Source organism: Neovison vison, chromosome 10 (genome assembly GCF_020171115.1).
Source record: "Neovison vison isolate M4711 chromosome 10, ASM_NN_V1, whole genome shotgun sequence".
Taxonomy (NCBI): Eukaryota; Metazoa; Chordata; class Mammalia; order Carnivora; family Mustelidae; genus Neogale; species Neogale vison.
Window position 1 is genome coordinate 14,352,428 of NC_058100.1, and position 23,569 is coordinate 14,375,996.

Below are 23,569 nucleotides of genomic sequence, written 5' to 3' on the forward strand. Positions count from 1 at the left end.
CCAATGCTGGCAGTTTTCTGCTTTCCTTCTGTAGCTGCAGTAATCCCCGGGGAACCCCGACTCCGTGTTCCCCTCCCCCTCCCCGCTTCTACAGCCAACCCCTAGCAGCTCCGCTTTCCTGGGCCTTTGCGCTTCCTAGCAGGGACCTTCAGTGCCCTGCCGGGGGTAGTGGGGTAAGGAGGGGTAGGGAGGGGACGAAGCTGCAAAGGTGGGCGGAAAGGGAGGTTCAAAGAGGCGGAGTGCCCCCTCTGCCAAAATATCAAAACTACTGCAAATTCTCATAAAATTAAATTCCACCTCCTTTCCGAATCTGTCCCCTCCCAAATCCTGCCTAGAGAGTGGCGGGAGGGGTGGTCGGGTCGTCCCCGGAAAGGGGGGTCGTGCGCAAATTTACGCCCGCTACTCTCATTTGTTAGTAGATTCGGTCTAAAAGTTCTCTATTTATAGGCTACACGCGGCCGCCGCGATCCCTGCGCCCACTTTCCTGCGCTAAGTGCGAGAGGTCCCCGCGGCGCCGAACGGCCCGTCTCGATTGTGTCCCGTGATTTGTTTTGTTTTTGTTTCTGCCCTCAAACCGCAGGCAGCCAGGGAGAAGATCTCGGGGAGCCCAGAAACCACCCACTCGCAGTAGTTGAGAGCGGCTCTGCAGTCCGACCATGTGAGTCCACGCTTGACCCCGCTGGGCGCGCGGGTGGCAGACGCGGGGGAGGCGCTGCGGTTCTGCCGCGGTGCCCGCGCCCCTGGGGCTGTCCTCCACGTCTGCCCCTGACCCTGCGACCTCCAGCTCCTCTCTGCGCCCTCTCCCCCTTTGATTTCTCCCTTCTTATTCTCTCTTTCCGCGCATCTCTGACTTTGCCCTGCTCTCAACTTCCAGCTGAGTTTGGATGTGGGCACAAAAAGAGACAGGGCTGGCCTTTACGTGGGAGGCGGGGTGGGCTGGGCGTGTGTGTTCCATAAAGAAGGAAATTGTGTGGAGCTGAGGGTGGGGGAGGGGCGCGATGGAGCGGGCCTGGAGTAGGGCCCGCGCGCTGGGGGAGGGGACTAAGAGCGCTTGGATCGGGACCTTTCCTTCCGCTGTGGCACCGATCGCGGGATGGGAACCAAGTGCTCTGGCAGCCTCGCCATTTGGGACCCTCCCTCCGCAATGCAGAGACAGATGTCTTAATTAAAATCTCGGAATCACCCCGGTAAAAAGGAGGGAACGACGTGGGTACAGGATGAGCCTAGCCGGGAAATAGGGTCAGAGTCCGTTCCCTAAATTCCAGGTGGCACTGGGCGCCGCGATGCCTTTTTTCCCCCAGCGGCTGCGGACTGGACTCGCTTGCGCAGATAGCAAAGGCGCAAGGAGATCACGACAGTCTGCGGGCCTTTCCCTTGTCCTCTTTTTATTAATGCTAGAGCCTCGGACGATGCTCCGGTGTTTTAGAGCTGAGACGTCAAGAGGGCGGGGAGCGGGACCGGCGCGAGCGTTCCCCGAGTCCCGGGCGGGAGGAGCGCTCGGCGCGCGTTTATGGCGCGGGGAAGGGCTGTGCGCGCAGAGCCGCGGCCAGGCCGGCTTCCTCGCAGGCGCGCGGCGGCAGGCGTGAGACTCGCGCACCGCAGGTCCGACTGCCCTTCCCCCTTGGAACCGAGACACGACATGGGGGGCGGGCGGGGCGGGGATGGAGGAGGTTGTGACTGAAAATAACCCGGGACTCGGATCCGCTTGGCCCAAGGACAGAGCCCCAGAACGGGGGTGGGGAGGAGTTGGAAACCTGCGAGGGGAGAATGAGGCCTCGCCTCTCTTGCGCCCGCGCGCAGGCCCTGTGCCCTCGCCGGCTTAACTTCTTACCCGCCTCCAATTTCTGCTCCCACAGTGTATGTCACACTTGGAATCCCCCTATGGCCACATCTCCAAAGCGCCCGGTCTGCCGTGTGGATAGACTAGTGGGGACCGAAGAGCCAGGACAGGGCTGTGGCAGTGCCCTGGAGAGGGGGACCTCACTGTCCGGTGCGTGCGCACCCTGAGCTCCCCGTCACAGAGACGGAGGAAGGCTCTCCTCCCTGCCGGCGCGTCCCTGCCTCCCTCTCGCGCTGGCACTGCAGGGACAGTCTGGTTCAGACAGGACAGGGGCCGCCCGTAGCTGGCTCAGAGCTGCCGAGATTCCCACCCCCGGGCCCGCCCAAAACAGCTTGCAGAAACCTAAGGGCCAAGTCAGAAGCAGAAGCGGGTTTCTGCTACGGTCCTTGGGCCGCATTCAGGGGTATGGGTAGATACCAAACTTGGTGCAACTTTGTCGCAGAAACTAGTGGCAGGGTCCTGGATTGGGAGAGGTGTGACATGTTAGAGTATGCCGCCGCCCCCCCCCCCATTCCCAGACTGTAAATGCCACTCAGCTCTCCTATCCAGCATTTGTCTGGGCCTCTACTTTCTTGCCTAAGTCCTAAAAGGAAGACGGGAGGAAGGAGAGAAGGACATCAAAGAAAGGTGGAAGTTAGGAGTAATTGAGACAAGAGATGCGCTAAAGGGAAAGGTATGCCAACAAGAGTGACTCTTAACTAGCTGTTTTTTCCCCTTGTCTCCTTTGAAAAGAACAGGGTGTTGCTACAGCGCTGGCGTTAGCCCAAGACAATAAGCCCCCAGCCCAGGGTCTCTGGCAGTGACCTTTGGTCTCCCAGTGACTGACTTGAGCTTCTCAGCCTCCCCAGGGCTTGGTCCTCAGACACATTCTGAGCCCCTGTCCCCAGTGTTCTAGGACGCGCCTCAGAAGCTGAGTCAAGATGGAAAAGGCCAAGATTGCTCTGTCCCATCCCGGCCGTTCTTCTTGGGCATAGAATCAGGGGCCTGAAGGTGGATGCGGCGTGCCAGGCCCCTGGACAGCGCAGTGAGAAGAGTGCTCGCCTAGAGCATTTTGCTGTTACGAATTGTGGGAACCCGGAGGGCTTTTGGGGGTCTGATGGGATCTTAGAACTTGGCAGCTTCCTGGATTATGGAAGTCAAATAAACTTGCCCCAAACTCTGGGTTAGCTCTTTCCTCCGCTGCTGTGCGGCAGGATCTTAGTTCTCTCCTGGCTTCTGGTTCTTTTCTGGCCCAGCTCTTCTGTGCTTTGCCTCTGTGGCCTTCAGGCCCCCTGGGGCTTTTCCCCCCTGGCTGGGACCCTGGATAAGAAGGACCTCAAATCCTCTACCCGAGTGTGAGTAAAGATGACAGTCCACCATCCGGACAAAAGTAGAGAGTAAACTGTGTATGGAAGGAGGTAAAGGCAGAGAAGGAGGAGGCATGCCTGTTTCCAAAGGTACTAGTGAGGAGAAGAAATCCCATTCCTCCCAAACAGCTTACTTTTCAAGGAACTCTGGAAAGTGGCAGGATGAGGAACTGACCTCTTTAAATTCTTTGGGTCTATGACTTGTAAGCTTTGAGAAAAGGCCGTAAGAAGGAAACAATACACTAGGGTTTGGCAGATGTGACCACCTCTGCCCCACCCCCCAGCTGACAGTCCCTGAATGATGTTTTCCTAGTGCCATGAGTGGCGCTGTCCCAAGGTTGAGAAGATCGACCTGAACCCCTCTCAGACCCAGAGGGTGTTCTGAGCCCTAAAACTCTGAGCTGCTCTTGCGCCAATCCCCGTCTCCTTCGCCTCACCCTTAATCCCTTGGCTACCATCCCGGTCTCTCTACAGTGAAGCTGGGTCATCTGGGGACACCAGTGGTGTAGTTGTCCCTCTCGCTTTCCCCAGCCAGAGCTTTGACTCGAAACAGAATTTACTGTGCTAGGTGTATGTGGTTGGATGAAGGCAGTGGCCCCTTTTCCTAAAAGCTGGAGCAACCCCTTTCCCTGTCATCCTGAGCAATCTTTCTTGGGTCCGAGGCCCCAGGGACTCTAGCTATGGGGGTAATTCCTAGACTTCTTTCCCTAAAAAGTGAGAGTTTAGAGGAGCCGGGTACTGTCTCCTTCAGGATTCCGTTTGATTATTAAATTTACACAAATCTGGGGAAAGGCCCAAGGCCTGAGAGAAAAATGAAGAAGGGGAATTCTGGAGAGCGGAAAGAAGACCTGAGGGACTCTGACAAGGAATTTCCATGAACTCAGCGCTTTCCTTTTCTGTCTCACCTGTTTAACTTCATTCCTCCCCCTTAAGTGAAGAAATAGAACTCTTAGCTTAGGTGACTTTTGTCTAAATGTTCAGATGTATGCTGTGGCTGAGTGTTTTTAAAATTGGATCACTGAGTACCTAATGCCACCTGCGAAGTCTTCTGTGCACTCTTCTGTCTCACTTAATTTTGACCTAAACTGTAAGCATTTTTTTTTTTCATCGCGTTCTTGTTCACCTTCAACAGGTTGGTTTTAGTTTCTATGTTTCTCAAATTTCCTTGCAATAACATTACATGAACCAGATTTGTTCAGCTTCTGTGAGACAGGATTATTCTCGCCACAATTCTCTAGGTAGTTCTGGTTAAAACTGCCTTTGCTTTTCACCTCAGTGAGACACCTACTTGAGATGAAAGTGATTTTCTTTGTTTTAACTTGAATTATTCAACTGCTTGCTCTGTTTTCCCCTTCTGCCTATTTGGAATAAACCTGGCCATATTAACATTTAAATAGTTCTGTCATAAAAGGTAAACATGACTTTTTGATATAGAAATTGTCTTTGAGATTTTAAAAAAATAATTTAAATAAAAATTATCTAACATAATTTCAGGAAATTGTATCTTTGAAATTCATTGACAACTAGATTGCTTTTCAGAACTTTCTATATAACTTTGTCATGATTCTTTAGTTATATCCTCTGATCTAACTGAATCTTCTTTCAACTGCTTAACAAGTATATATTCAAATGAGATTTTTTTTCCCCAGCTTAAAGTTTTTTCCAGCATTTTCCATTGTATAACCTAGTTGACAGGAAAATTTGCAGGACAGAAGAATCAAGTTCGGAGCACATAGTCTATCTTTCTGACCTATTTATATAATCTCTATTTTATTGTTAACAATTAATAGTAAAAAAAGACATTTCTTTTTGGGAGAAAATGTATTCTTCTTTTGGGGGGGGCGACTTACTGGATACTTAGTTTTTTCTTAATGTTCTTTGTGTTTTCTACTAGACATATTAATGTTTCTTATTCATTAGTCTCTTGTAAATTAATGATAGATACAAATTACTGACTTACAATAAATCATATCCCTCCCCTTGCCAGACTCATCAATATTCTATTATTTCAAATTAAACATTTTAATATAACTTAAAAGAGAGAAGGTTCCCACATCTATTCATTAATCTGTGATGGTCAAATGGGCTAAACTATTGACGAGAAACTTTTAGACATGGAGGTGTAACATCAGAAAAGAAATTTCTGTAGGCAAACTGACAAACCAGAAATGCCATTGAAGAGCAAAAGGCTAATGATAAATGGCCCAGGGAAATAAAGGGAATAGGACAACTTGTCAGCCACTGATCTGAAATTCAGCATTTCACTCATCAGTATCATTTGGGTGATACACTACACACAGCCACGCTCAGGCCTGTAGTCAGGTGAAGTATTTGTAAAGTCCCAGCAGAAGGATCTTGGAGTCAGAGAAAAGAGAAACCAAAATAGTACAGTGCATTTAAAAGCAAAAATTAATAAAAGGGAGAAATACAGACAGACGTTATTAAATATAAAGGATTTGTTTATTCTCTCAAGTTGCAAAAAACTGAGGGTTTTTTTTTAATGAGGTAAGAGTTCAGATATCATAGATTTAAACATTTAAGCCATTTTAAAGCATATAATGTAACTATACTTTACTGGATTCACAATGATGTGCAGCTGACACCACTGTTTAAGTTTGTCTTCAACCCCTGTACGCAGGAAGCAGTCCCCTGTTCCTCTCTCCTCTCAGTCCGTGTCAGCCACTCATCCGCATTCTGTTTCCATGAATTTGCCTCTTCTGGACATTCTAGAATTGAGACCACTTAACGCGGGGCCCGATGGGTGCCCACTTCTTTCACTTAGAGTCCTGCTTCAGGGTTCATCAATGGTGTAGCTCGGGTCAGTGCTTCATTCCTCTTCATGGCTGAATAATATTGGATTTTGTGGATAGACCACATTTTGTCTATATATAGTTGATGGACATTTGTGTTGTTGCACTTTTTGTCTATTATGAATAATCCTGAAATGAACATCCATTTGCAAGGTTTTGCTTGACTGGATGTTTTCAGATCCGTTGGGTGCAGTCGAATTCCCGAGTCCTACCTTAATTCCTTGTTGAACTTTTTGAGGAATCCCCATATTGCTTTCCACAGTGGCTACAAAATTGTACGGTCCTGCCAAAAACAATGGAGAGTTCTAGTTTCTCTATGTTTTCCCCAACATTTATTTCATTTTTATTTAAAAAAAAAATTATACTAGTGGGTGTAAGTGGTATCTCACTGTGGTTTTAATTTGAGTATTCATAATGACTAAGGATGCGAGCATCTTTTCATGTCCTTATTTAGCCATTTGAATATCATCTTTGGAGAAATGTCTACTCACTGTCTTTCCTTATTTTTTAATTGGGTTGCTTGTCTTTTTGCTGTTGAATTGTAAGAGTTCTTTATCTATTCTGAGTATTGGATACTTAGCAGGGATATAACTTGCAAGTATTTATATTTTTAACCATTCTCTTGACTTTTCACTTTTTCTAAAAAGATTTATTTGTTTATTTTAGGGAGAGAGTGAGCGCGAGAAGGGGAGAGGGAGAGGGGAAAAAAATGTTCAAGCAGATTTCCTTGAAGCCTGGAGCCGGACGTGGGGCTTCATCTCTGGAGCCTTGAGATAAGGGTCTGAGCCAAAACCAAAAACCAGACCTGTAACACACTGAACCACCCAGGTGTGCCCAGGTTTTTCGCTTTCTTGTTAATGCCCCACAGTTCATAAGTTATAAATTTGTATAAAGTCCAATTTAATAGTAATTATTTTTTAACAGTAAGTGCTTTTCTTATACATGAGAAGACTCAGATTTAAAAACAACACAAAACAAATATTTAAAACTCTAAATCCTAAAAAAGAGAAGGCTCTTCTGTCATACCCAGACAGTGACTTCGTGTAATGCGGGTTATCAAGCACTAAAGTTACTGCTATTGTTTAAGACAAGGAAACAGCTATGGCTATATTGACCTTTTTGTTCGAAGAAGTTCTGAGTTATTCAGATAAGGTGTCTACCCTGCTGAATGAGATCTTTTATCCCAAGAAGACAGTTGTTGTTTTTTAAAAAAATTATCATTATCAGATTCATCTACCAAGAAATTTTAAATAGTCTCTTCTGTTTAAATGACATTAAGGATCTGCCTTAAACTAACACCAACCAGGAAAATCAAAGAAAAGATTGACAGGGTGTTCCTGACTTAGCAGTTTCAATGCACAGCCACACACAGGCGTGTAGTCAGGTGATGTGTTTGTGAAGTCCCAGCAGAAAGATCTTGGAGTCAGAGAAAAGAGAAACTAAAGTATTGCAGTGCAATGTGAAAGCAAAAATTAATAAAAGGGAGGAATATAGACAGATGTTACTGAATGTAAAGGATTTGCATATTCTCTCAAATTGGCTGCTTTTGAGTAACTAAAGTATGAGTTAAAAATAACCAGACAGGGCACCTGGGTGGCTCAGTTGGTTAAGCGACTGCCTTCGGCTCAGGTCATGATCCTGGAGTTCCGGGATCGAGTCCCGCATCGGGCTCCCAGCTCCATGGGGAGTCTGCTTCTCCCTCTGACCTTCTCCCCTCTCATGCTCTCTCTCAAATAAAGAAAATCTTTTAAAAAAAAATAAATAAATAACCAGTCCGTGGTTTGAATCAGATCTTCATTTTATTTCATAATTTAGTTATTGAGTAAGAAGGGTTATGGTGAATGCGAATGGAGACATCTCTGATTCTGTCCACTAGAAATCTTGGACCCGATTTCTGCATCTGTTATTTTATGAAATACGCGACCCGGTAATTCACTAGATGCTTTCTAAGTGTGCAGCCCAGAGTTCCTGCAGGAGTCATATGCATAGCTGTTGCCTTGAATGGCCCTGAAGGATCGTGAGGGGAACTCCATTTCCTTGTCGACAGAGCAAGACGTTCACCCACCAGTTATGGTGGTGAAAAGATGTAATAATGCATGTGAAAATTATAAGGCGTTTTGGAGTTTAAGTGTGAGTCTCCCTACTTAACGTGGCAGTTGCAATGTACCAGGTATTATCCTGAGATTTAATAACTACTGAAAAATTAAGTTCTCAACCCTGTGAGGTTGATACCATTCTTTTCTCCCCTTTTCACAGATGAGAACACTAAGGGCAGAGTTTTTTAAATATAACTTTCTCAAGGTCATGTAGCTGAGAATTGCCAGAGTTAAATTTTGAACCTAGGCAATCTGGCTTGAGAATCTGTGTTCTTACTATGACCTTATGCTGCTTACATCTAAAATCTAGATGTATTTGATGGTGATTTGAGTCTTTGAGTTAACTGATACAGTAAATATTTACTGGGTACCTGTTATGTGTCCAGCATCTCTGGAAACATTGGAAGATCTAGCAATGCTGGGGCTGTATTTTTGTGTTCTCTTCATGGCGATTGTTAGCTGGAATCCAGCTGTCACTGTTGTCTTCTCATGGGATCACCAAATGTGGCTTGATTCATTTACTTGTTTACCTTCATGAGTCCTGTAATCAATCACATTTGTTACTTGCTAACATGGGACACAGGCAAGGAAAGTAGATCACTACCAGAACATTAAGCACAAAGGCAATGATAAACATCATGGCATGAATTCAGTTTTCCAAGTTCTCTTGCTGCTATCATTCACCACAGGTCAATGAGCCAATGAAATTTGTTGGGTATCCACTGGATGCCTTGAATGGTGGGATAAACACTTAAAATTTAGAAGTTTAAAATCAGATGGGCAAGAAAAGCCAACACCAAAAGATGACAAGTTAATATATAGGAAGTACAGTAATACTTTCACTAGTTGGAAAATTTTAATAATTTGTCTTTTAGGCAGAGATTTTTTTTTCAGTTGTAGAGTTTGTTTTCTTATAAAGAAAATGTAAGTAAGCAATATTGGACCCACGCCAGAAGGCAGACTTCAGAGTATACTGCAAAAAGTTGGGGGACAATCGACAGCGTCTCTAGTGTTTTCAAAGGGTTCTTGTAGGATGATTGAGCGGTTTTCACACAATTACCCTGAGTGTGACAGGCTCCAGAAGAGTCTTCAGAATGGAGAGAGAATTAAATATGCTGAGTACTGTGTTATCGTTAACGTATTCCACTGCGTTCTACTTTTTGAACAATGATTAATTATTATTAATGAAAGTACTTGATAAGCATGAACCACCTGTGTAAATTCATAGGCCACTTAAGAATGGAGAGTCCAGTTTTTGAAGGCCTGGTGCCGGGCAGAGGAAATAGTTTAACATTCTGTAGGCGGTGGCCAGTGTCGCATAGTTTGGCTCTCGCCAGGCTTTGGCTAGGAGAAATTTTCTGTCCACGTTCATGGACATGAGTCAAGTGTTCTGAGGGACAGTTTGCCGAGTGGACGGGTATGGCTGCAAGCGCCGTTGGTCTAGCTCTGTGTTGTCTGTCTTCCAAGAATCAGCAGAAAATCTTTCTGTGTTGAACGCTTGCCGTGATAGAGCTTGTTTAATACCATAGAACGTTAAAATCACTGGGAACTTATTGATTTGTTAAACAGTGTGTGTGAGGACCTGCTAGGTTTCAGGGCAGAGTTTCAGAAAAGCTCTCCCCTTCTCCAGCGCTGGGAGGTGGGTGCGCAGTGGCTCGGTATCTAGGTTAGGAAATGGATCATGAGTCCTGCAAAGAGGAAGTGAAGCTGGGAGGTCACTGCCACGGCCCCGTGAGTGGTGGGGATGCCGAACTGGGCCTCAAACCAGGCTTCTGATACCAAATTAGGGACCCCTCTTCCACGGGGGCTCTTGTTCAGCATTTCTGAGAGTGGATTCCACCTGAACACCTGTGTCAGGATGACCTCGGATATTTGTGGAAAATGTGGAGACCTGGGCTCTCTCTAGAAGTACTCTGAAAATGCTGGATCCCCAGGATGTTGTATTTTTAACAGTCCCCTCAGTAGATTTTTAAAAAAGATTTTATATATTTATTTGCCAGAGAGAGGGACCACAAGCAGGGGGAGCAGCAGGTGGAATGAGAAGCAGGTGCACCCTTGAGCGCAGAACTTGATCCCAGGACCCAGGGATCATGACCTGAGTTGAAAGCAGCCATTTAACTGGCTGAGCCACCCCAGGTGCCCCTCAGTAGATTTTTTTTATACACAATAAGTTTTAAGCATCGCTGGTCTAGATACTAATAATTTTGGTATATATGGTCAGGTTAATTTGATGCTAACAGAAGATAGTTTGAGAACAAAGGAGAAATTTTCTGACCACAAATGGTAAATGCTCGTGGGCTCTGAACAGTACCTCGCAAACTGGGAGTTGAACGTGATCTTCAAAGTGATCTTCCACTTTGGGGAGGTTGTCTTTATTTAGACTATTCCACAGAGATGGAAATAGTCTTACAAACCATGTTCTGTGGGACCCTACTGCCCTAGGATATTCATTAATTCATCAAACACTTATTTAAGCATCCCGTACTGTGTTAAACAGTTGAGGAACGGCAGTCGAAGAAAGCAGCGTGGATTCTGGTGTCCTGGGACCCGTAGTCTATTGAGGAAAGATGTTAGGAAGTGTTTTACCCCAGGGCCCCTGGGTGGCTCAGTTGGTTGAGCCTCTGCCTTGCCCTTAGATCATGATCCTTCATGGTCCTGGGATGGTGGGTTTCCTGCTCAGTGGGGAAGCCTGCTTCTGCCCCTCCCCCTGCTGTTAATTCTTCTCTCTTTATCTCTTCCAGATAAACAAACAAATAAAATCTTAAAAGAAAAAAAATAAGTAACTGTTTTGCTCCAGAAGCTTTCAGGGAGACCAAAAAATTTGGGTTCTATAGGTTTCTTCACAGCAGGACATGTCAGAGCCTTCAGTGTACTAATATGTGATATGGGTATCTGAGAGAGGACTGTTGTTTGTGATGTTTTCCAGACTTATCATAGCATCCTTCACATACAGAATAGCTCCTGGTCTCATGTTCTACAGAATCCCTTTTGGATCTCATTTGCTTACACATTTCAGTAAGATCCTGTCCCTCCCAACCTTCCCTACCAAAAAGCCCAAATCTGTGGCACTGGAGTAGATTTGGAGTGTATTTAAACAGTGGAATCTCACTGCACCTTCACTGCCTTGCCCCCCTCCCCCTGGGGTATTTTGTTCTAATATCCTAATGAGCACTGGGGTAACCGATGGTGATGGGCAGGCTTTAGTCAAAGAACTAGTGTCCAAGAATTTCATGAGCTTTAGGCAGTCTTTGCAGTTGGACTGAGTAATGAATTTGAACATAGAGTGGATCCCTGGGTACGTCTCTGTTCTCTCCAGCTGGCGAGTAAAGTCAGAAGGTTTGTTTCTGGTTCCTTCAGGGATTCCGAGGCCATCTGGGAGCATCTGGTGTGGGAAAAGTAGTGTTTATGGGGTTCACGTGCCAGTCCCCCCACTTGGAAAACTGTGTGCTGTTTGAGGAACACCCCGCCTTTGGTTAGGTGCATAGGATCAGATTTTTTGCTGAGAAAGACCTCATGCCTGCCAGTGCATTGTCTGCTTTTACCAGGATAGTTGTCGGGAGAAGGAGAACACAGGCATTTTCAGTGGACCGCCTACTGTCCAGTGACTTCCCGTTTTTTCCTTTGTTCTTCTTTTTCTGAGGCAGCAGCTCTGTCTAAACAGGACCAAGTGACTCGGCAGCCGCTCGGGTAACTAGGAGAGGTGTGCTCTCCTGATGGATAGCTTTCCCTAGTCGGGTCCTTGCCTCCACGTCACCACCTGACTCATGTCCCTGGAGAGCTCTTAAAGAGGCCTCTTCAGCTTTGTTTGTTTTTCTTCGTTATGATAATACTGAAAGACATGTTACTTTATTGTTCGTGAAGTATGTGCTCTGTTCATGAACAGGTTTTACCACACAGGCTTCCCGGCGGAAATACAGAGTAAAGAAACACAGCAGTATCCCGGGAATTCATACAGTCATTGCCCGAGTGTGTAGATAGTGGAAACAAAGTGGGGTTTTCCCCCTTTCCAGAGTGGCCCGAATAAGTGTTCAGCTTTCCATTCTTTGAGGAGACCGTGGATCTTTAAGTGTTGGTCTCTTAAAGTCAAAGTCTAGGTTCGGTTTCCTTTTTCCATCGCTGTGAACAAGAGGGGCTAAAGGCAATTGTTGTCTGCAGGGCGCCCGCATCCTAGGCGTGGAGGTAGTCAGGAGGGTAAGTACCTATGTTGTGATAATACCAGACAGATACCTGATCAATGCTAAAGGAAAGGTTCGTGAGTGTGGTTCGAAGGAGTTTAATGGCCATGAAGAATTACAAAAGGAGCCTCCCAGAGCTTGCTTTGAGATTAGTTTTTTAAAATGGGCAGAAGTGATATTGTAGCAGAAAAGAGGAAAAAAATATGCTTAGGGTTTTGTTTATAAAGACAAGAATGTGAAGGAAGGCATGAACATGGGAAAATATAAGGCCCGTTTGAGACGCAGAGGTGTGTTGAGGATGGAGGGTGGGGGGAAGTAACGGTGAAGAAGGTCAGATCTAACGGGACTGAGGGGCTCCTGGATAGGATACATCATTGGGTGTGTTATCCATTCATTCTTGCTTTTGATCTTTAAGACAGCAGGGAAGGTTACTTTTGAGGCCTTTGTTCATCAAAATTTGCATACCATTTCCATTGTTCAGGTTTCTGCAGAAAGTAGTTAGGTTTCTGCGGGGTACATTTCCCAGGTCCCTTTGCATCTGGTTGGGGCCTTATGATGTTACTGTTGGAAACAATCCACAATAAAGTACGTAACTTTCAGGCTAACGTGGTTTAGAAGCATGTGTGCCCTTTCTACCATGGACTGTTGAAGGGAAAAGCCTATAAACAAAGGATTTCAAGATCTTAGGGGAGACGGAGTTACTGGATGGAGGTGCCTGGGTCCTGTTCAGTATGCAATTGGACTTCACGTAAATGAGAAAGAAAGTTCTTGGTGTTAAACTACTGAGATGTGTAGATTTAACTTTACAGCAGTTAGTTACCTTGATTAATATAGGTATTATTACAGGTGCATGTAATATAGGCTCATAGACGTAATGTACTCAAAATCACATACGTAGTAAGAAGTGAGGCCGGGATACACATCCAGCTCTCTTCAGAGTGCTTCTCTCTTTACTGTATTCCCACAGTTTTAACTAGTGTGTTGGTTCTCCACTGCTGGTCCAGACTTCTTTTTTGGGGGTCCAGACTGGTATAGGCAGTTGCCTTCTAGATTTCTCTACTTGAAAGTGTGTATTATTTAGGGCATAAAATAAATTATTTTCAATTAGATTCCACAGTGCCTGGGTGCTTCAGTTGGTTAAGTGTCTGCCTTTGGCTCAGGTCATGATCCTGGGGGTCCTAGGATTGAATCCCTCATCCCATCGGGCTCCCCTGTCAGTGGGGAGTCTGTTTCTCCCTCTGCGCTCCCCCCTTGTGTGTGTGTGTGCACGTGCTCTCCCTCTTGCAAAATAAATAAATCAAATCTTTAAAAATAAATTAGACTCTAATCTACAATGGATTAAATAAGTAAAAAAGAATAATCCCCCCAGAATAAGTGTTTTTTTTTTTATTTTAAAGATTTTATTTTATTTATTTATTTGACAGAGATCACAGGTAGGTGGCGGGGTGGGGGGGTGGTAGTGGGAAGGGCTTGGGGGAAAGCAGGCTCCCACTGAGCAGAGAACCCGATGTGGGGCTTGATCCCAGGACCCTGGGATCATGACCTGAGAGGAAGGCAGAGGTTTAACCCACTGAGCCACCCAGGCACCCCAGAATGAATGCTTTTAATGGAATGCTTGGTCTGACCTGTCTGCTTTGTTGACCCATTGGTTCTTTCCATAGTGCTTTCCTGCTATCCCAACTCCTGGTTACCCGAGAAGAAATCCAGGATAAGCAATTTCCTTTTAAGCAAATGACACAGAGGTTGCATACTTTGGCTCGTACTCTCTTTCAAAAGTTTTAGTCACGTGGACATAGGGAGGCTAAACAGTGTGGTCACTAGTCAGTGGTTCTGTGCTGGCTGAAACAGCATTAGATAAAAGAGAAGGATGTTGGAGGACAACCATCATTCTGGCATGAAGGCCTCAGATATTAAGCCTCAGTGGGTTCAGAAACACACTCCCCTGTCTACCCAAATTGAGTTCTCATCTTGTATTCCCCAACTTGGTTCATGGCCACCCCACCCTCCCGGAGGCCCAGAGACCATGGTGGTGGTGTACTTTGACGTTTTCTTTTACGTTATTCCCCTTCATCAGTCGTCTTCGTCTCCTCTGTATCTTTCGAAGCTGCCTGCTCCGCTTAATCCCCTAGTACTGTCTGGGTCTGTGGCTTTCTCGTCCCTCACGTAGACGTGTAGGATGGCCTCCTAACTGGTCACCCCGTCTCCAATATCAACCTATCAAGGACATCCTTCACACTACCATGAGAGTGATTTTTCTAAAATGCAAATCTGATGATCATTTTACTCCCTTTTTACAACCCTTCAGTGATTTCCCATGGCAAAAGTCCAAATTGCTTTGCAGAGCACAAAAGGCCCTCTGTGGTTTAGTCCCCGAGTCTCTGCAGCCTCATTTCTGACACTTTACTGCTCCCTCCTCCAAACAGATCACACCCACAGCTTCGGTTGTACTGAACTATGTCAGACTGTTTCATTTCTTTGTGTCTCTGCTCATGTGTTCCTTCTGCCTAATGAATCATTATATACATTCTAACCCCCGCCACGGCTGACACCTCATCTGTGGCGTGTCCCAACTTTCTCTAGGCAGAGTTCAGCACTGTTTCTTTGTTGTTTCATGTATTCCATGGATTTTATTGACTCTCTGTCCCTTTTAGGCATCGTGCTGTGCATTGGCTGAGTTGGGGAGAAAGAGAGATTGTCCCTGCCCTTGAGGGGTTTATCGTCTAATGGTGGAGTTGGATGTTGGTCAGATATTCCCACAAACAAGCATAAAATTACAACTGTGATAAATAACTGTGAAAAACAAAAAAGGGGCACAAGGGTTGGCCCATAGTAGGAGAACTTGACTTGGTAAGGGAGTACAGGGGAGACTTTTGCCAAGGAAGTGTGCTTAAGTGGAAATGGAATGATGCATTCACCAGATGAGAGAAATGACTTGTAGCTAGAGGTAAGTGTGTACAAAACCTTCATGTTAGGAGGGAATTGGGATTCTAGGAGAGGAAAAAGTTTCCTTGGATACTGTCAGGGTTCCTGAATGAGCCTGAAAATTAAACTGACAAAGCCAGATGAACAGGAGGAAATTGCACACATTTATTTGATGCAAATATGGGAATGAGGGAACCTTCATGAAGAACTGAAGACCCAAAGAAGTGGTTAAACCTGAATGTTTTTGTGCTAAGTTTGAGTGGAAAGCTATGGAAAAATATGATAAGGCTGTGAAAGATATGATATGAGCTAAGGGTAGTAAATGGGGGGAAAAGAAAACAAGGCCCATTCATTTGGATTCGTCCTTGTGTCTGTCCATCTCGGAGACAAGAATGTTCCTTTTTCATGGGTACAGAGAGGGTACATCTCACATGAGGGCCTTATCATCGGCTTCAGGGGAGAAGCATGAGGGAAAATCAGACCTTCTTGCTTCTGCTGTTTGCTCAGACTCCTTCCACTTAAAATATTCAGTATATCAAGATACCGTTTTTGGTGTAACATGTCCTGAACCCCATTCGAATATATGAATAAGGAAGGACCAGGTTCAGTGGGGACATGGGTCGGGGTATGAGGTGTAGGATGAGACCAAAATAACTAGGGAAGGGGCTAGACACTGAAGAACCCCATAAGCCATGTTAAAGAGGATTCTCTTTATTCCAAGAGGAATGGAGAGCCATTAAAATGAGATAGAGAAGGTCATGATCGTGGCTGTTGTTTGTTTCAAGAATATCATCCTGGCTACTGTGTGAAGAAGGAGTTTGAGAGTGAGCCGAGTAGAGAATGCTAGACTTGTTAGTTCAAGTAAGAGACACAGGTATATTGAGTTAGGGTTATGATAATGGAGATGAAATAATTCATATGTAGGGTTAGGTGTGGTCGATGAGGGAAAAGTGGTATGAAGGCTGGTCCCTGTGTTCCAGATGGATGACAAAGCCAGACCTGGAGATGAGGAACACTAGAAGAAAACTGGTTTGGACAGCATTTGAACGTGAAGTGCCTTGGGGATATCCGGGAGGAGTCATTTCACTGTATTTTAGGTGTATTTCCGGTGCTTCTTATATACTGAATTATAATTACTTCTGTGTGTGTTTCTTTTTATCAAACCGAACTTTCAAAGGAATGGAGCAGCATTTACATTACTATTAATAATACTCAGTTTTGGGTCTCCAGTACCTATTACTATAATTTATACATAATACTTTCCCAGTAAATGTTGGTGAATAAATGCTCTCAGCTGACCCCCAAAGCCCACACAGTTTCTCCCCCTTCACTAATAAGGGCAAGAAAACACTGGAAAGGCAAGCTGGCACTCAATTATAGAGTATTTTCAATCCCTGGCTAAGAAGTTACATTATGACACAACATGTAATTAAACCTTAGGTTTACATTTACTCTCCAATTCAACCTTTGTTTCAAGTAATGCTTCTGTTATTTTTAAAACCATATAATGTTTACTCAAGGGACATTCTCTCCTAAGTAAATCAAAGCCAGCCAAGCTACAAGAAAAGCACAGAGATCCTAACTTGGAAAATGAACTATGCCTTTATGTTGCAGGACTAAACAACATTAAAAGGAATCTACTGGAAGAGGGTTGGCAGATACAAAGGAAATGGAACCAGGCCTGTGTGTTTTTTCACACTTTTTCTTCTTCATTTTATGTTGGAGGTTGGCATTCAGTCATTAAGGCCGATCTGGAGAGGGACTCAGATGTTTACATGGTCGGTTGCTGGGTTATTTTCACAGCAGGGATCTGAGGGGATTCACGAGGAAGGGATAGCACTGTTTCTTGGAGTCAGAGCGATAACACTGTATTTTGAATCTGTCGAATTTAGTAGCAGTCCTACAAACAGCCTCTCTGTAGAGTGAAACCAAGCTAAGTGTATATAAATGCCCTTTATCGTGTTTGGGGTGGGGGCCCCTAAAACTGGCCTGTGCGAGGCCTTGTTTGGACGGTCTGTGCATGGTGGTGTGGTTTCGGTTTCATTAACCCAGCTAGAATGAGAATTTTCTGTACTCTAATCCCGAAATGGGATAAATCATCCCTTATCGTTTTATTAGGGATCTATACAGCTGACCTTTGAACAAAATAGGTTTGAACTGTGTAGGTCCATTTTTAAAAAGTAAATCTGATACAGTACTGTCATTGTGTTTTCTCTTATGACTTTCTCAATAATGTTTTCTTTTCTCTAGCCCCCTGTGTCGTAGCACACAGTAGGGAATACATATTGCAGACCTAGATGTTAACTGACTGTGTTATCAGTAAGACTTCTGGTCATTAGTAGCTGATGAGTAGTTAAGTTTATGGGGAGTCAAAAGTTACACGTGGAGGGGCACCTGGGTGGCTCAGTGGGTTGAGCCTCTCTGCCTGTGGCTCAGGTCATGATCTCAGGGTCCTGGGATCGAGCCCCGTGTCAGGCTCTCTGCTTGGCGGGGAGCCTGCTTCCCCCTCTCTCTCTGCCTGCTGCTTTGCCTACTTGTGATCTGTCTCTGTCAAATAAATACATAAAAATCTTTTAAAAAAAAGTTACATGTGGATTTCTTACATTGGAGGCGTTGGCACCCCTAACCCCGATGTTGTTCAAGGGTCTACTGTATTTCTTAAGGCTCTATACCTGTCTTACCCCTACCTGAAATAGGCGAATAACTGAGACCAAAGTGTGTATTTTTCCCCTTTCTATGCATTTTTGTATGACTCATTTTCTTTCTTTATAAGACTATATAAGCTTTATCTAATGTGAGCAGAGGGGATAGTGGTCAGCTTGAATGATTCCAGAGTTTCTTCCTGTACATGTCAATGATGAGAATCAGAATAGAGTATCATGTGACCAATGACTCAATCCTATCGATTTTAATGACTGGCTGTGGCAAGCTTGACTAAATATAGCTACAGACCAGAGGAAAGTGGAAAGGGGAGGATCTGGCAAGCTCTCCAGTAATTTCAGGCCACAAAGTTGGCCAAGCTGAATAAGGTCTTAGAACTGTTGGCATTCACGTTAAGTTCGGTAGAGTGGTGAAGAGCCCAGAATCCAGAATCAGACTTCCTGGATTCAGTCTTCGCTTAGCTAAGCCCTAGTGGTATAACCTTGGTCCTCCAGCTGTATGTAACTCTCTGCTTCTCCGTTTTCCCACATGAAGATGAGGTTAGTAATATGGTTACTGCACAGGGCTATTGGAAGAATTAAAGGCATTAATATCAGTAATGTGCTTTGAACAGGGTCTGGCATGTGTTAAGTACTAAGTAATTTCTAGCTGCTGTTATTATATTAGCAAGATGCTTAAGATGTGGGCTTTGTAGAGACAAAGATTTGTGAAAGCAAGGTCCATGCAACTCTTGGTGAAATGTAAAGAATTTTGAGCTTTTTGGTGAAGAATTAACTATACATCCTCTACTTGACCTTGGAAACTGAATTATTTTAGAGACTGCTTTCTGTAAATGCTTTCTGAAAGTATTGCAAGTATCAAAAAATATCCTGGAGAAATTGAAGATATAGGTGTCATTTAGTGAAGGGTAAGGACCTCAGGGCAATTTAGTTTGGTGAAGAGAAAGCCAAAGGAAGTTTACCTGGGTGGAATTGGAAATGGGTTTATTAACAATTATAGTGATGTCAACCATTTATTGAGTGTTTACTATACCGCAAAAACTTTAATTTCACTTAATTCTTTAATTTTGCTTAACTTTAAAAAAAGATTTTATTTATTTATTTAAGAGAGAGACAGAGCATGAGTTGGGGAGGGGAGACGGAGAGAAGCAGACTCCCTGCTGAGCAGGGAGCCCACCTCGGGACTTGATTCCAGGACGCTGAGATCATGACCCTAGCTGAAGCCAGATGCTTAGCTGATGGAGCCATCCAGGCACCCTTAACTTTGCTTAATTTTAAAAACTAGTCAACTTCATTTAATTCTCACAAAATTTTGCAAGTATTATTCTCATTTTATATATAGCTAAATTGAGGCCCAGAGAGGTAATGTAGCTTTCTAAAGTTCCAAAGCTATTCAATACCAGAATCTGGATTTGAACTGAGTTATGATAAACTGCAAAGCCAGTATTTTTAACTACTATGATTTCTTTCTCTCTCTATGCTGTTATATATATTAGTAGGGATCGTCAATCAGTATGTCACTCAAAGCACTTTAAAATCCCTATGAGTGGAGAGCCTGGGTGACTCAGTTGGTTAAGCGACTGACTCTTGCTTTCAGCTCAGTCTTGATCTTAGGGTTGTGAGATGAAGCCCCACGTCAGGCTCTGTGTCAGGTCCCGCATCAGGCATGGAGCCTAATTGGGATTCTTTCTCCTCCACCTCTCCCTGCAATCCCTCTCTTAAAAAAGGAAAAAAAAAAAAAAAAAAAAAAAAAAAGCAGCTCTATGAGTTAAGCATTCTTTAAGTCCTAGTTTTACAGATAGGAAAATGGAGGCTTAATGGAGTTGATCGACTTTGCCAGGATGATTCGGTTACCGCATACCCCATTTGGAAGCCTCCAAATTTTCTGATTTATCCACAACCATCTATAGCACTAGACATGCTTGCCAGTTCCATATTTGCCACTGACCCGGGGGCTGATGTAGGGAAAAAGAGACTCGGCAGAAACACCAGTGGAAAAGTGATTCAAGGAGGAGGGCAAGCGGCAAGGACACAGAGAGAGACACAGAGTCACGGTGACTCTCCTGCCTTGTCTCTGCAAGATAGAAAGTATCTAACTTGGTTTCCACATTCTCCATGACATGATGATAGACTCCTTTTATTTTCTGTTTTTCATTAGTGATGTCAAAATCATAACAGAAAATATTTAAGTTTAGACTTTGGTAAAAATATTCTGAGTACACATGTGGGGGGTTAAAATTCCAAGGGGTTGTAAAGAACTGATTTCCCCATGAGGTTGTAAAACATGATAATCATTCTATGTAATAGCATGCCATATTTCATTTAAGTAAGCATCATTAGGGTCAGAACATTTAGCTTTTTTTTTTTAGGATTCTATTTATTTGTTAAATAGAAAGAGAGTGCCTAAGTAGGGGAAACAGCAGAGGGAGAAGGAAAAACAGGCTCTCCTCTGAGCAGGAACCCAATGCAGGGCTTGATCCCAGGATCTAGGGATCATGACCTGAGCCAAAGGCAGATTTTTTAACCCATTGAGCCACCCAGGTGCCCCAATATTCAGCTTTTTGATAAATACTGTCAGTAAGTTCAATAGATAATGCATGAGCCAGCTCAATTCTTTAAACACAACAAGCAAATCATGGGTTGTTTTTAGTCTGGTTTGAATTAGTGGCATATCATTATACTCTAATTGGGGACTTGCCAATGAAATGACAACCAGAGTTAGGACCTGCCAGTGATCACTGTTATCTGTGGTGATGGCTTTATATGTACATTCCTCTCAAGAGAATTAAGATATTTATATCTAGAAATGGAAATGTGCCTATCTTAACGTATTTTATCTGTAATACCTACATAGAATGCAGACTCTTTTTGAGAGATAAGAGAGTGTGTGTGCATGATCAGTGGGGTGCAGAGGGAGAGAGAGAGAATCTTAAGCAGGGTCCATGCTCAGTGGACAGGCTCAATCTTAGGACCCTGAGATCATGATCTGAGCCAAAGTCAAGAGTTGGATACTCAACCGACTGAGCCATCCAGGTAGCCCAAGAATGCAGACATTTTAACAGGCTGAGTGTGGGATCAGGATTGTGGGAAAACACCACATCTTAATAAATCTTTTGTTCAGTCTTTCTCCCTCTCCGTATCCACTTGTACAAAAATGTACCATTGAGAAATAGCACATGGATTGGAAATTATCCTGCTATAAATTCATTAATTCATTCACTTTTTCATTAAATTTATATCAAAGAACTATCAAATACTAGATACCATTCCAGGTGCTGGGGAGTGAATGAAACAGACAAAAGTTTGCAAGTTCATGGAGCTTATATTCTAGTATAGAGATAGTTGGTAAACAATACAAGTAGGTAAATATGTAGGATATAAGATCATTGTAAGCACTAAGAAGAAAAAGGAAGGGAAGGAGATAGGAAATATTTGGGAGGGTGAAGTTTAGAGTGCAGAAAGTGAGAAAGTGAGTTTTGAGTGCAGACATGAAGGAAATGAGGGAACCAGCCTCACAGACATCTGGGCAAAGAGCATTTCAGGCAGAGGGAACAGCAACTACAGAGGTGCTGTGGTAGGGGCAGGCCTGGCAGGTTTGAACAGGGAGGACAGTGACACTGGAACACAGGGAACAAGAGATGCATCAGAGAGGATTTGGGGGGTGGGTCGGGTTTACAGGTTCTGGGGGCCCTATGGGTCAGAGTTTGTAGAGTTTGACTCCAAATCATGCCAAAAGCAGGTTGAGTGTGGGCAGATAGGTGCTGTTTTGGAACACGTGTGAATGAGGTTCTTTTCACGTCAACTGACCTTGACTGAATACCAGCCACATAGCATGCACCGTGCTATACTCCGGAGGCCCAAAGAAGAATGATAAACATACTTTCCTCAAGTTATTCAGTCTGGTAGAGAAGATAGAAAAGTTAAAAACATTTGAAGATGGTGCACTCTCAACTTCCTTCTGTTAAGCGAGAGTTTTGCGTAGGTTTGGCCCAGCCTAACCTAGAAACTGAGGGAAAGCTCATGGTAGATCACAAGACCACTGTCTCTCAGCAGCATGGAGTGACCAACCATTGCCTCACTTCCCTACCTGCAGCACATCTCTCTGGGGAAGAGAAGACGCAGTTAGCTATCTGACATTTTTGATTGCCATGCACGAGGGACAGTGTATCCCATTGCCGTAAAAAGATTCTTGAATGTTCTTGAGAAGCTGTAGATAAATTGAAATCAAGTCCAGGTGAGCTATGTTCAGGGTGAATTCCAAGTCATCAGTAATGCCAATAAATCCATGACTGATCATCTTGCGAAATGAAAAATCACCTCACATTGTTTCAGTAAGGCTAAACTTTCTCACTCTGCTAAGTAAGAGATAGCTGTAATTAGACACCTTGGTCTGGGAGGACTAACTGCTTTCAGCCTTGCCCAAATTGCCATGTAGCAAGAGTATGAGATCTTTCTGGCTGACAGGCTAGTGCTGCCTTTTGCATCCGGGTCAGGGGCATATCAATTCTTTCCTTCTTGGTTATTCCTGCTTGTTTTCTTCTACCTAGCACCTCTTTACAGTTTCATACATCAAACTGGTAGGAAGCTTCAAATTTTAACAATTTTGTCTTTTTGTGGTACCGGGAAAAGCAAGATCTCTGATCTCTGTGGTGAGACTTACCTTTAAATACTGTTAGAGGTGCCACTGTCTTCATCCAAATTCTTAAAGGGAGGAGTAACAAAGGAACTTCAGACATCTTTAATCAACCATGGTTTGCCCTCTAGTGACAAACTAATTATATTCTTCCCAAATGAAAAACATTTCCATTCCCTCCCAAGGCCCCCAAAGCCTTTTCCCATTGTAGCATCGGTGTCAAGGTCAGAATTTTGTCATGGAAATCAGATTCGCACATGGATGGGGCTCCCCAGAGGGCATTCCTTGAAAATGGTTTCTCTTCATCGGAAGGCCTATGAACTAAAGAGATAAAGTTACTGACCCACCCACATTCCCCATTCAGTAGATACCAGTGTGCACGGATAAGATAACTGTGGTACACTCTTGTATTCAAAATGGCGGAGGAGGACTAGGATGCCCATGGTAGTTACGGATCCATAGCAATTCTGAAATTGGGCAGGTCACATGCTGCCAGTTCCTTAATTACATTCCCGGCCTGCTGCCCAGGAATGATTCTTTGAGGTTCTGGTCTCTACCCTTTGATATCTTGGTTCTACATTTGAATCAGCCTTCATGGAAAAGAGAAAGATAATGCCCATGTTTGCAACTGTATAGCTTTGTCAGCCTCTTTCCTGCTGGTAGAGGGTTGGGAGTCCCTCTTTTCATGAAAAGACTGCTTTTCATTTTGTATTGTCTGTCTTAGCCCTTCAACTGATACAATTCTCTTAAAAACACATGGGTTTCCCGTGACTTATGGACACTTACTCCTTTAGTCAAAATTCTCCCCTACATTTCTCTCCAAGGCACATGCCTCTTGGTCTTAAGTCATGTGTGAGGCTAGTATAGAATAACACCCAAGATGCGTAGAAGTTCTGTTACTTACTGGAGGAGGTTTATAAAACTTGCTTTTAGAACCTGAAAAAGCCCTTTCTACAGCTGAACATTTCTGTGGGACTCCAGCTCACGTCATTCTGAGGTCTTAACACAGACTCTAGGTTTGATCCTTATCTTGACACAATTAAACATTTCTTGCTTGGAAGATCCTTTTTTGAGAGAGGCTACAAAT

General features: G+C 44.1%; 1 protein-coding gene across 1 annotated transcript in view; it reads left to right on the plus strand.

The window, feature by feature from the left end:
• Window positions 1-585: 585 nt before the first annotated feature.
• The window catches only part of ESRRG (estrogen related receptor gamma), a 622,952-nt gene continuing 599,968 nt past the window's right edge, over window positions 586-23,569 (plus strand). The window contains exon 1 of the mRNA XM_044266835.1: window positions 586-658. The gene's annotated coding sequence lies outside the window, so the exon portion shown is untranslated. The remainder of the gene's footprint in view (window positions 659-23,569) is intronic.